The 14,830-nt window shown below is 33.2% G+C and overlaps 1 protein-coding gene across 1 annotated transcript in view; it reads right to left on the minus strand.

Annotated features, from left to right (window-relative positions):
- ZnT63C (solute carrier family 30 member 1) overlaps positions 1–14,830 on the minus strand; it is a 219,521-nt gene that overhangs the window by 174,362 nt on the left and 30,329 nt on the right. The gene's annotated exons all lie outside the window — the stretch shown is intronic.

Below are 14,830 nucleotides of genomic sequence, written 5' to 3' on the forward strand. Positions count from 1 at the left end.
AGCTTAATACGGAAGCCGAGTTTTTAACTATTATATTTCATTTCATTATAATTTTAAAAATTTTCTCTTTAATACGAGGGACGTTAACTAAAAAGACAAACTGATGTAGGAAAAAAAAAACGATTTATTTAATGACAATGAAACTTACAATAGTTTTCAACACGGTCTCCAGAAATTTTTACACAATTGTCCCACCGTTCTATGAGCTTTCTGATTCCCGGAGCGTATAAGTCTCTACCGTGCTGTTTAAACCTGATGTGTATCGCTTTTTTTAGCCGCTTCGTTGTCGTCGAACTTCTTGTCGCGTAAAACGTCTCTGAGCGGACAAATGAAAATCGGACGGGGCGAGGTCTAGGCTATAAGGAGGATGTGGCAACACCTCCCGATCCGACTTCTCGAGCGTTTCTCCCATTCTGTGAGCGATGTGGAGGCGCGCGTTGTCGTCCAAGAGAATCACACCATTTGAGAGAACGCCCTGACCTTTTCGCTTTATCGCGGATCTCACTTTCTATTGGAGCACGAGAAACAATTTGGGATATTTTGACTCCCCTGGCTTCGCAAATAAGATCATTTATGCGATTTTGCTGCGCGGTAGTTGAAATTTCAACTGATCTTCCAAAGCGATGGAGATCAGTCACACTTGTTCTGCCTGTATTAAACTGTTCCACCTACTTGTACACGTTACTGCGGTTTAAACACTTTTCACCGTACTGCTTCAAGATTCTTGAGTAAATTTTCGCCGGTTTCACACCTTCCGATAACAAAAATCTTATCGCTGAACGCTGCTCTTCTGGCGTACACGTTTCAAGCAGAGCTGACATTTTGTTATCAACAAAAGAGGTTATGTTTAGATCATTGATTCCCAAAGTGGTCCGGGTGGACCCCCAGGGGTCCACGGGAGACTCGACGGGGGTCTACGTTGGCGTGACAAAAAAAAATGGGGGTTCACAATTCGTAAACGGGGGTCCACGAAAATTCATCTGGTTTCGATAGTGAAGAACTAAAATGTTGGCTTGACTTTCCGTATCAATCTAGGCAGATAATGTTTTGAGAAGCTCAGCGACTGATACTTGTAAAAACTTGCATATTCCATATTCAGTACAACGAACGTGTCGAGACTTGCAAAGCGCCACCGCTGCCGCCGTCCGCAACGCTTGTTCAGACGTGCAAAGGGACGAAATACGACTTGTGGTGTGTGTGCTAGCAATCTTGCATGAACTTGTTTGATTCTTCACTAATGTGATTGCCAAGGATAAACGTTACTCATTTGTTCCTGGAATTTCAAAAAAAAAAGTGAATAGATCTTAGCGTTTGCCAGTGTCGGAAAAAGTAGTAAGTACTTACGTGCTTTTTTGTTATACTTACTTTTATTTTATTTATTGTTTATTTATTTGACAATTAATTGTACACGTCAGTAAACAAAAATGCACAAATTACAAAAAATACGTAGGTACAAAAGACGAGGCTTATTCCTAAAAGAAATCTCTTCCGTTTAAGGATTTATTAATTGTTGGTCTAAGTTTTTTTTCAGATATATAAAAAAAAACTATTGGAATCGACTTAAAAACTGATCCTGAACATACCATTTCCCGGTTGTCACCCTTATTCTGTATCACGTTGTATATTTTCATAAATTGTACCTGTCTTTACATACTCGTGACGTGCATCAAAGTAATAAATAAATGATTAAAATCGCAGAGTTGTGATATCAAAATATTGGTTATTTAAAAGTATTTTCTATAGAATTTACAGAAATATATCAAAATATAATTAATGAAAAAATTTTTTACATCACATTAAAATCGGTTCAGCCATTTCATAAAACTTTATTATGGATCTTACCGATTTATGGCTTTTAATAATTAGAATCAGTCTGCCGCTGGTACTTTATTTCATTGCAATAATTAATTAATCCTATTCTGTTAAAATAGTCATATCCTGTTAAATAAGACCGCCTTGAGATTACTAAAACAAAGTTTTTTTTTTATTTACCGGTAGGTAACTGATACGAAACATGGCTGAATCTAAGAAGAAATGTCGACTGTACAGTGTTGATTATTTAAAAATTGGATTTCTTCCATCAAAGGCAGAGAAGCGATTGCCTATATGCCTTTTGTGCAGCAACATTTTGAGCAATGACTCTACGAAACCATCGAAGCTCGAAGATCATCTAAAAAGGTATCATCCTGATAAAATAGGTAAAGATTTGAAATATTTTCAAACATTGAATGAAAAATATGAAAAGAGACCTACCGTGCACAGTATGTTCGCTTCAACGTCTGAAAGTAACGATGATGGCTTGCGGGCATCGTACAATATGTCATTACTTACAGCGAAATCTGGAAAACCGCACACCATTGGAGAACAGTTAATTTTACCCGCCGTTGAAGAGGTTTTAAAAACTGTTTTGCACAAATCTCCATTTGACATACTCAAAAGAATTCCTTTGAGTAACAACACTGTACAAAGACGTATTAATGAAATGAGCTCTGATATTGAAAGTTTCTTGTGTAATTATCTGCAAACAACTCATTTTTCTATTCAACTGGACGAGTCAACTTTACCTGGTAATGAAGCATTATTATTGGTATATGTTCGATTTGTTATGGACGAAGAAATTCATGAAGAGCTACTATTCGCGAAAATTTTGGAGACGGACACTAAAGGTGAATCAATATTTAATGTCCTGAGTGATTTTTTTTAACGAAAAATCAATTCCATTCACAAACGTCATTTCGGTGGCAACAGATGGAGCTCCTGCCATGGTCGGGTGATATCGTGGGTTTATAAGCCATCTTAGAAGAATTATATCAGAGGTAACTGCAATTTACTGTGTCATCCACCGACAACACCTAGAAGCGAAAAATCTGAGTGATAGATTGCACCAATCGCTTCAACTTGTAATTAATGCTGTTAACAAGATAAGAAGCAATGCATTGAATACGCGTTTATTTGCCCAATTGTGCGATAGAATGATGAAGGCTTCCAACGATTGCTCTTACATACTGAAAGTACGCTGGTTATCGAAAGGTGCATGTTTAACAAGATTTTACTCACTTTTTGAATCAGTTTTACAGTTTCTGGAAGGTAAAGATTCAGATTTAAAAGAAAACCTGATCACTTTGAAAGTTGACATCGCGTATTTGACAGATTTGTTCAAAAAATTTTATGACATTAACTTACAATTACAAGGGGACAGTCTCAATTTAATAAAAACAAAGGGTATAATTTCAGCTTTTCTTGGAAAATTGAAATTTATGAAGCAAAATATTAGTCGGCGCGTATTTTCCCAGTTTTCAAACTTGTCACAGGTAGAATGCCTTGATGAGGATATTCAGACATACGTTCAACATTTAATCGCCCTGCATGATGACTTCAAAATCAGATTTGAAGATATTCTGACGATGGAAATACCACCACGGATCATGAATCCATTTGATGAAACGGAAATAGAGAATGTGAAATAGAGAATGAGAAATTTAAAAGAGGGTATCAAACATTTTGGCTGCAGGCAGAAATACCAGAAAAATATCTTGGACTGTGGGGAATTGCGAGAAAGCTTTTGATAGCGTTTCCCTCGTCATATCTTGTCGAAAAAAGTTTTAGTGTCGTTAAAAACCTTTTATCAGAAAAAAGGAGCAGATTCAATATCACAGAACGGGGAGATTTGCGCTTATTCCTAACAAAACTGAAGCCAAATATTGATAATTTGCTGTCAATCCATCAAGTACATCCCTCCCATTAAAATTGTAACTATTTTGTGATTGTCATTGTAGAAGTTACATTACGTTATTAATGTTTAATTTTAATTATATTACGAAAATTTTATTATATTACATTGCAATATGATAACAATAATAATTAATAGCGTAATGATTACATATTTGAAAAATGCAACACAAAAAAATATACTATTTTTCTTTTGCTTTTTACCACTCTGAATGAGAAGTTTTCTAAATAAAATAAGTGAGAATCGATTGCTTTCTCACTTTTTTTTCGGAAGCTGTTGGTTCGTTGAACTCAGCCGTAACGCAAATTTTCATAGTTAGATCTAATCTTCACATTTTCCGTCGGCTGGAAAAATGGTAGAAATGTAGCTGCAGGGGGTCCACCGGAACCAGCAAAATTTTGAAAGTGGTCTATGAGAAAAATAAGTTTGGGAACCCCTGGTTTAGATTAATTATGATCGATCAGCTGTTTTAATGTGTTCTCAAAGTTGCCAACTTGACCCTTAAAAAGTTTCATTGTCGTTGCATGAACCCTTTTTTCTACATATATATTTGTCTCGTTAATTACTGAACGTCCCTCGTATTATTATCTTATACATTAGCTAATGGTACAAAATGTGTTATTAAAAAAGAATATATATATATATTTATATATATAATATAATGAATTTATTCACCACAGAGGCATACAATAAAGAATCATGTACGTGAGAATATAAAAATATGCAAAGCTTATGAAAAATGCTATGCTTCTCCGGGATTCAAACCAGAGACCTTTGGATGAAAACCCAGGACGTTACCACTCCACCACGGAGATCGGCTTAAATGATAAAACTATAAGTAAAGAATTTACTAAAATAAATAAGATAAAAAAATATTCTACCTTTATTAAGAGGTTAAATAGCAATATTTTTTTAAAAAAAGACCGAAATTAAAATTGATTATATGAAATTTTTTTTTAAAATATATACTTCAAATGTTAGATAATTATACTAACTAAAGATAAAACTTTGTTGTTAAATATATTACTTTTATTTTGCATTATTTAAAAACAACGTAATTGAACGTAGAAATTGTCCAACTATTAAAATAGAAGGAAAAGAAAATATTCTTATGCGTAATCTTTCTGTAATTTTACTGGAATTTCTGCATTTAAATTACTCACAACAAAAACGCAGGTTAAGAAAAATTTTAATAATATAAAACTTTTTTGTTCAGTTTAATTATTCGAAAGATTTAATTCTTCAAATATATATATATATATATATATATGTTCTATATGGACATGTTCTATTAGTGAAAATAAATAAGAAATTTCATGTAAATATAGGTTCAAAAACACTTCATTAGTATGTTGGCGGGTGAAAGATTTCGATCCGATTTCTGCGCCTTAGGTAAAATTAAACCAGACTGTAATTTATGGGTTCAAAATTAAAAAGGGTAAATTTAATGGTTTTATACGAAATTTGACTTGAAAAAACGAAATAAAAAACCAGTATTTTAAGTCAATTTCCAGAATTCTAGGGCAAAATAAAAGATTAGGGTCGAAGAACAAAATTTATGCTTGGCGTAAAATAACTTAGTTTAAGTTGTAACAATTCACATAATAGTTATAAACAAAACTTTTAGAAAATGTAATTCTGAGTAAAATTTATTTAGTTTAACCAGTAGAAGACGTCCTGAAAGTTTGTTACATTCTTCGTTAATTACTCTGTATATATTTTGTAATATATGAACATATATTTTTATGTCCAGGTTTTTTCTATATGTTTCTTCTTCTATTATGAGTTTTAAACTGGGTGTTGGCAATTACAAAATTATACTTCGCCCAAAACTCAATAAGTCGGACCCCAATTTCATTCCTTTTGCCCAGCCCGTATTCACCCACAATTACAAAATTATACTTCGCCCAAAACTCAATAAGTCGGCCGCCAATTTCATTCCTTTTGTCCAGCCCGTATTCATCCACAATATCTCCTCCTTGCCTTTTCCGATGCTTCCATTCCGGTTTCCAACTATTATTAAATTTTCATCTCCTTTTAGGTGTTTAATTGCTTCATCAATCTCTTCGTATACACACTCTACCTCATCATCATCATGGACAATTGTAGGCATATAGACGTTAACAATCGTTGCCGGCTTAAGTTTTGATTTTATTTTCACTACAATGATTCTACCGCTATGCATTTTGAAATACTCTACTCTCTTCCCTATATTGTTGTTCATTACGAAACCTACTCCTACCTGTCCTTTATTTGAAGCTGAGTTAAATATTCTAAAATCATCTGACCAAAAGACGTTTTCCTCTTCCTACAGAACCTTGCTAATTCCTACTACATCTCCATTTAACTTATCCATTTCCTTCTTTAAATTTTCTAACCTACCAACCTTTTTTAGATTTCTAATATTTTACGCTCAGACTCGTAGAATGTTTGTTTTTAATTTTCCGGTAACCCCTTCCTTAGTAGCCCTCACTCGGAGATCCGAACGGGGGACTAGTTTACCTCCAGAATATTTTACCAAGGAAGGCGCCTCCATCTTTGTTACATGAAAATGAAGAGCAACATTTTCTTGGGAAAAAAAACAGCCGTAGTTTTCCATTTCTGCGCAGTACTCAGAAGATTGAGTGAAGTTGATCTGGCCGTTTAAATCCTCCTGACCTACGTCCTTAACTGAAAGAGCTGCTGTCCTCCTTCAGGAGGATGGTGATCCTGGTTGTGACTTGGTAATGCCGCGCGAAACTCCATGATGGGACCCCGGGTGAGAATGCGGGTTTGTCCCCGGCTACTGCACGGACCGGAATGAGGTTACGTTTCCCTTGTTAGGTGACCTAAATCGGTCGACTTATTTCGGGTGTAGGTCTGAATTCCTATCTTGCGTAACACATAATTTTGATTGGTATGTGTGTATCACTAATTTAACTTTCAACTCGTTCGTTTTCTGAGGCATTCACAATCACGAACGGGGCTGTAAAATCTGGACTAGGCGCGGGGTTCGCGCTTCCGCGGTTTCGGTCAGTTAGTTTGAGGGAATCATGTTAAGTGGAATGTGAAGATATCCGTTTGAGGCCTATGTGAAGGCAAAATTTGATTTGTATTATTCTATAAGACACACCTTATTGAACGCATGTAAAAGAAAAACTTCTTTTTTTGCCAGTGTTATTTTGGAAATAAAGAAAACAGATTTTACGACATTAACAGTTAATTCTAAATACTGATATTACAGAACAAAAAAAACATATTTTAATCTATAGTATTATGAAGTACAATATTATATTTCCTTCCTGTAAAAGCAATTAAATAATACATTCATAAGTATAAGATCGTTTTGCAAGCATAGTAACCACATCCTTGTATCAATTAAATTTAAAACAATAAAACAATATCCGGCCAGTAATTTCTTTATATTTAGCGCAATTAACCACATTTTATTTTTACACTTCTCATAGAATAGTTTAAAATACATAATAGGTAAGTAATTCTATTATAATAATTATTATTTTAATACATTAATGGCATGTGGCTTCTAACACATCTGATATTATATATATATATATATATATAATCTTCCTTGGTAAAATATTCCGGAGGTAAACTAGTTCCCTGTTCGGATCTCCGAGTGAGGGCTACTAAGGAAGGGATCACCGGAAAATTAAAAACAAAACATTCTACGAGTCTGAGCGTAAAATATTAGAAATCTAAAAAAGGTTGGTATATATATATATATATATATATATATATATATATATATATATATATAAAAGAACATGTTGCGAGTGATTTATAATCAACGTCGAGCAAAAACCACTGAAGATAAATTTGATGAAGATTTGTAAGAAGAATGTGTTCATTCTTCTTACGGGTGTAAGGACATAATAAAAAAGGATTTTTTGAAATTCCAGAGTTAAAGGGTTAAAATGTAGTAAGAATGAAATTTACTTCTTTTTTTTATAATTTCTCGATAACGAACGATGATATCAATTTAATTTTGGTGTGTTCAATCTTTACGTGAATATCTAAAAACAAATCCCTACATTTTTTTTTTAAATTCGACATTGAAAGTTTAACCAACAAGTGAACATTCACAAATAAATCGACCGAGCGAAGTGACATCTATTTATGTATTTGTGATATAATTATGATCAGAGATGTTTTCTGATTGAAATTTTGTTATAAAATTCCTTGTTATAAGTTGAAAAGATAAATTTTTATTTATTTAAGATAATTTGTATTTTTACACAACAAAAAATTTTGAATTTATGAACCCACTTTAGCTTTTTATAAGCTGAAGAATCCGCCATAATCTAATATAATTTTTTTTTTTATTATCTGTAATAAAAATAAATTTCTAAAGCTGTATGGATATAATTATGAATTAAAATATATTTTTTGAATGACAATTTAGACTTGTAGAATTAAATAAATAAGCAGATATAAAAACATTACAAATAAATAATACATTAATCCTTTCTACAAACCGAACAACGGAAATGCTTCGTTAATGTAGTTATTTCTATTTGTTTCGTCAATATAACTTGTCTTAATTCGGTCAACATTAAATCTATGAATTTGTTTAAATTTATAACTTTTGACGTTAAGGTTTTTACAGACTATTCCAAGAAAATTACTTTCGGTCGCATGGTTGGAGCGGGGGGTGAAAATGAATTATCTTTACCTTTTTTGGAATGAGGAGTACGAAAATACCATTCACTTAAATTTGGGGCTCCTTAAACCTTTTTAATGTTTAAGGAGCCCCTTAAACCTTAAAAGGGCTCCTTAAGGACCCCCTTTAATTCCCGGCCACATATATACACATGTGGCCGGGAAGTCACCGTACCCGTAAAGATAACGAAAAACATGAGTTAGGATATGTATTTAGAACATACGGTATTTTCGTCGGGGTCGGTTGACAACAGTTACTTCACACACTGACAAAAATACAGTTTTGCTAAAATGGTTGACGAGGAGCGGTTAGTAACATGTGTATGGGTTCATGAACAACATACGAATCAAACAATAAAGCTAATAAGCGACATTATTCGGCAACACTTTAATAAGGGGACAGCACGAAAAGAAACAATGTTGGTTTGGGAAAAACGTGCGTTTGAATTAGGCAGTGTTAAAAATAGGCCGAAAGCTAATGGACGAAAGTTAACGTGGTTAAAAACATGTGCTGCTGTTGCGGTTTCCATTCAATAATCCTCGATGAAATCAACTCGTAAACAGTCAGCCGAACTTCGTACACCGCGGACGACAACGCAAGACCATACAAAAACGGACTTGAAAGTTAGGTCATTTCGTTTGATCTTCATGAACTGTCAGATGCAGACATGGAACGTCGCGATACATCCCGTCAGGCTTTATTAGAAAAATTCCCTCCCGCAGTGCACCGAGGATGGAAAAGTGCTTTTTATTAAAGAATGTGCGATCTATCGCAGTTCGCGTGCCAGAAATGTGTTATTCTGTGCAAAACAAAATCCTTATTACGCGCCGGAGTCTGAAATAAATCCACCGAGAGGAGTTAAGAAAAAGTCCAAAATCCAAACCTTTTTGCATTTTGAGCTTTTTTGGACACTTTTAGTCCCAGTCGATTGCAATAAAAAGGGGAGGTGCACAACTAGATGTTACAACAGTGCTAAACCCAAAATGTCAACATCCTACCGTTTTTGCATTTGGAAAAGTTGTTAATCTCAACAAAAAAAAAAAAAACAGACAACTTTTATTTAAACAATTTTCTTGTACGACTTACCGTTTAGGAGCTTTAGCATGTGAAAATGTTGTGAATTGGGCACGTGTTCGAAACTGGTCTAGTCGGTGAACAATGCCGATCTCCCCGGCTACAGTAACAATAGGGGACCGCTGCGTTGCCATTGTACCGCTATAACTCTGGAATGCTAAGTCGTAGAAGAAAATTGTTTGAATAAAAGTTGTCTGTTTTTTTTGAGATTAACAACTTTAATACTTTAGATTAAAATACAATACAGACGAAAAACAATTTTTCTGGAAGTTGGAAAAAACACGTTTTTTACAACTTCAGCGCCACCTAGTATTTCAATTTCAAACTATACGGCATAACTTCAAAGACATTAATTGTAGAGGAGAATGTCCTCTACATTTTTTGTTGAAAAAATTTTTCTCTAAAATGCATAGATTCAGAGAAAATGCATTTCAAAAACTTTTTGAAATTTAGATAGAGAATAAATTGAGTTTATTCTCGGTGATGACTGTTTGAATTCGATACGGTCATAAGTTTAATTTTTTTTTCACCCGATGAATAGTTGATCTCGGTAAATTAACTTCAGCTCAAGCATCTAATTGATTAATTTTTTGGCGAAGCAATTAATCGGTTTTTGATTTCAGCGATTGTGTCCGCATCCAACATTGTCATCGATCTTTTGTGTTCCTTGTTATTAACAGAACCAGGCCCTCTAAATTTAGCCACTAACCCCAAAACCGATGTCTTTCTAGGTGTTGGTTTATCACTACTTACGACAAAAAGATTCTTGCACTGCAGCCGCTGCTCGTGTTCTAAAATACGACTCAAGAATAAAAACACGTTCCTCTTGTGAAAGCACCATCTTCTTTCTAACAATGCACTTAAAGTTACGATCATTATGGCTATCAGTAGTTGTTATTGCAAATTAAATGTTTATTATACGACAATAGTGTGTTTTTAAATAACCTTGAAAAGAACAAATTCAACTAACATAAATTGATATTTAATCTTTAAAAACCATCGAAGACAATTTATTTAACTATAAAGATAAATATTTAATTTTTAAATAACTCTGGAAAACAACATATTCTACTAATATAAGTAGGTATTTAATTTTTAAATAACAAAGAAAAAATATTTTAACGATAAAGATGGACATTTAATTTTTAAATAACCTTGGAAAAGAACACATTTAACTAATATAAAGAGGTATTTAATTTTTAAAAAACCATCGAAAATAATTTATTTAACTATAAAGATAGATATTTAATTTTTAAATAACCTTGGAAATTCGACGTTTAGCGTGCGGTATAAAAACTAAGATTTTCTTAGTAATCGTGTAATTTCCCAGCACAATTTTCGTTGTCGCAAGATTAATTTGAAAGATGAAAGGAGAAAAAATAAAAGGGGAAAGGGGTAAAAAGGAAGGAGGAAAGGGAAATAACAGAAGGAAAGAAAGGTAAAAAGGAGAAAATGATGGAAAGGAAAGAAAAGAAATGGGGGAAACAGAAAGGAAATATAGTATAAGTGAAAATGGAAAAAAGGGTAGAAGGGTAAAATGGAAAAAAGAAAAAATTAAAAAAGGGAAAAGGAAACAGAAATGAAGGAAGTAAAGGGTAGAAAAAGTAGAAAACTGTAGAAAGGGAAGAGGGGAAAATGGTGGAAAGAGAAAAGGAATATAGTAAAAATGAAAATGGAAAAAAGGAAAGAAAGGGAAAATGGAAAATATAAAAAAAGGTGGAAAAGGAAGAACGGGAAAAGAAAATGGAAAGGGGAAGGAGAAAAAAGAAAACTGGAAAAAAAGAAAGAAAGGGAAATAAGAAAAGGAAAGGAAAAGGAGAAGTAAATAATGGAAAGAAAAGAGGGGGAAATGGAAAAAGAGAAAGGGAAAATGGAAAAAAGAAAAAAACAGGGGAAAGGAAAACGAGTAAAGGAAATGGAAAAGGGAAAAAGGAAGAGAGAAAAGTAAATAAGGGAAAGTGAAATGAGGAGACAAATAAGAAAGGGGAATAAAAAGGAGAAAATTGTGGAAAGGTAAGAGAGGAATGGGGGAAAGAGAAATGGAATGTGGTAAAAATGAAAATGGGAAAAGGAACTCAAGGAAAAATTGAAAAAATAAAAAACAAAAAGGGGAAAATGAGAAACGGGAAAAGGAAATGCAAAGGGGAAAAGAATAAAAAAGGAAAGAAGATAAAGAGAAAGGGGAGAAAGGAAATCAGGGAAAGAAAGGGAAAGGGGAAGAAAAGGAGAAAATTGTGGAAAGTGAAGAAAGGTAAAAATTGTAACGGGAAAGGAGGAAAAGAAAAAAGAAACGGAAAATGAGGAAGGGAAAGGGAGAAATGGGAATTGAGAGAAAGGGGAAATAAAAGAAAGGGTAAAAGGGAAAGGTTACATTTTGTTAATTCGGTAATGTTCATTTTGGTAATGTTTTATGAAACTTTCAATTGTGTTCATTTAATCTATAATATATATATATAATATATATATAATATATATATATAATATATATATATATATAATATATATATATATATATATATATATATATATATATATATATATATATATATATCCATAAACACACACATAATGATTCAGGAGATAATTTGGGAACTGATTCTAGAGCTTGAAAAAAGAAGAAAAGTTCATACAAACATATATTTAAAAACGCTTTGTAATCGAGTTACAGCTAGCAAAAAATGTCGCCTCGGTGAAATGAGGTCATACTGAAATTTTTTAAATCGTTATATAAGGGGTAAACTTGATGGTTTATTACGTTTATTGACCTGAAAAATCGAATAAAATAGATCGTAGAACTGTATCTCCCGTAGTTTTTATTATATCCAACATAAAACATAAAATTTCGGTAACGAAAAGTACGTTTTTTTTAAAGTTTGAAGTACAATAACTTTGTTAAATGAGTAATAAATGACTAGATTTTATCAAAATTTGTAAGAATTACATTCTGCGAACCAAAAAAAGTTTATTATTAAAAACAAAACTTAACAACAGCGGTTATCCAAATGAAATTCCAACTACATTTTCAATTTCTAGTTTTTATTGAACGATCATTCATCACCATCCATCAAATTCGCTCGAGCTTTTCAAATTTTTTCTGATGGAAGATCTGCCACAGAATTCAACAGTCGTTCAACCATCTTGGAATCAGCTACACCACCCTTTACTTTGTGTAAAGGGTGGTGTTATCACCAAAATCTGTTTGAATCTTCCTTGTTCTTTCCAATCGCATGACACAAGGTTTTTCACAAAATTTATCTAGATTCTACGCTCAACCCGTTTAGTCATTTTAAAAGGCAACAAAAAACACGACAAGCATTACTTAAAAGTTTTACTTTCACGGCTGCTAAGCGATGACTGTAGCAACGATAGTATACTATTAAATCATACGCAACCAATACGAATCAAGGTCACATATCACGACAATCCCCTCTCGCGCTGTCCCATTAAAAAAAGATCGAATATTTTTTAATCGCACATCACATAGTATGGAAAATTATTAAATAATATTTTTTCTAGTAAAGATTACATTTATAGCTCAATTGAAAGAAAAGTAACTTGGGAAAGACTCTTTTAATTTTATTATTTTTATTTCTTCTTCTTCCTCTGATTATAAAGCAAATTACTAAAAGGTATAACACAGTAAGTTAAAATTATCATTATTACCAAGGTTATTATTTATATATAATTATTCATAATAAAATACTTTTATTACAATGTAAGCAAAATAATATGATACTATAACCAGCTACATATGATTATATTATACACCGTAATTGAATTATTTTTGTGCGGCGAGAAACAGACCGTCAGAATCTGTTTAACACCTTTAATATAAACTTCTCTATTACACAGTCTTCTGTACAACTAAACATAGATATTTTCTTTTATAATTACATATTAACATTTTCTCTATAATGAAAAACATACACAATACGAGAGAAATTGGTTTAAATAAAAATCATACAAAAATCTAACGAATAAAAATTTTCATAAGGAAAATACAACACACTAATAAAAAATATACGTCCAGTTATCTTCTTAAATTACATGGAAATTCTGATTTAACATGAAAACTCAATTAATAAAATTAATTGGATAGTACACCTATACGAACAAAAGCTGGCAATATTGTCAATTTTTTTAAATATTTTAATAGAGCTTGAAATGTAAATTAAATTTAGAAATAAATTAAAAAATCACTTTTGTATACGAGGTGCGACAATAAAGTAATGAGACTGATTTTTCTTTGCAAGATGTGGCAACCCTGCAGCTTGCGTAGGCACACCATCTTTGACCTTGGTCTATAAGCTACTTCTAGTCCAAGCGGCACATTGATGCAGCTGCTCAGTCGTAAGTTGCGCTGTAATAAGTGAACACGTGTTTGTGTCTCTCGTCACAGAAATGAAACCGCAAAATATTGCGCAACGGGTAACGGTATACCATTTATTTTTGAGTTAAATCGGGTGAAAACGCGACGACAACTTACTGTAAGCTTCAGAAGGCTTTTGGAGAGGAGGTTATGTCAAGAGCTCAAGTTTTTCGGTAGCATAAAATTTTTAGTGAAGGCAGAACGAATGTTGAAGATGAAGACCGCAGTGGACGACCATCAACCTCACGAACAGATGTCAACTTGACTAGGGTGCGTGAAATCGTACGATCTGATCGAAGATTATCCGTGAAAATGATTGCAGAAGAACTCAATATCATTCCAGAAACGGTTCGTCTAATATTAACTGAAGATCTTGGTATGAGAAAGATTTGTGCAAAAACGGTCCCCAAAAATCTCACACAACAACAGCGAGAAACACGGAAAAATGTGGCAGCCGATCTGTTAGAGCAAACGGAAATCAATCCAGATTTGTTGAGCCGTGTTATCACTGGTGATGAAGGTTGGTTTTTTCAATACGATCCAGAGACAAAACGCCAAGTTCGCAATGGTGCTCAAAGGGATCACCCAGACCAAAAAAAGCTCGCATGGCAAAGTCAAAAGTCTTGTGTGCTTCTTCAATTCCAAGGGAATTGTTCACAAAGAGTGGGTGCCTCCTGGACAAACAGTTAACCAATATTTCTACAAAGAAATTTTAGAAAGACTTCGTAAACGAGTTCTTCGTATCCGTGCCAACATTGCTGATAATTGGATTCTACATCACGATAATGCGCCATCCCATACTGCTCTGTCAGTACAGCAATTTTTAACCTCAAAACAAATTTTAGTACTTCCACAGCCACCTTATTCACCAGATATCGCTCCGTGCGACTTTTTTTCTATTTCCAAGAGTCAAAATGGCGGTCAAAAGACAACATTTTCAAACAACACAAGATGTCAAAAAAGCTGTGACGAGGGTCTTGGAAGATATTACAGAAGA

This window comes from Lycorma delicatula, chromosome 11, assembly GCF_047948215.1.
Source record: "Lycorma delicatula isolate Av1 chromosome 11, ASM4794821v1, whole genome shotgun sequence".
In the NCBI taxonomy this organism is placed as follows: domain Eukaryota; kingdom Metazoa; phylum Arthropoda; class Insecta; order Hemiptera; family Fulgoridae; genus Lycorma; species Lycorma delicatula.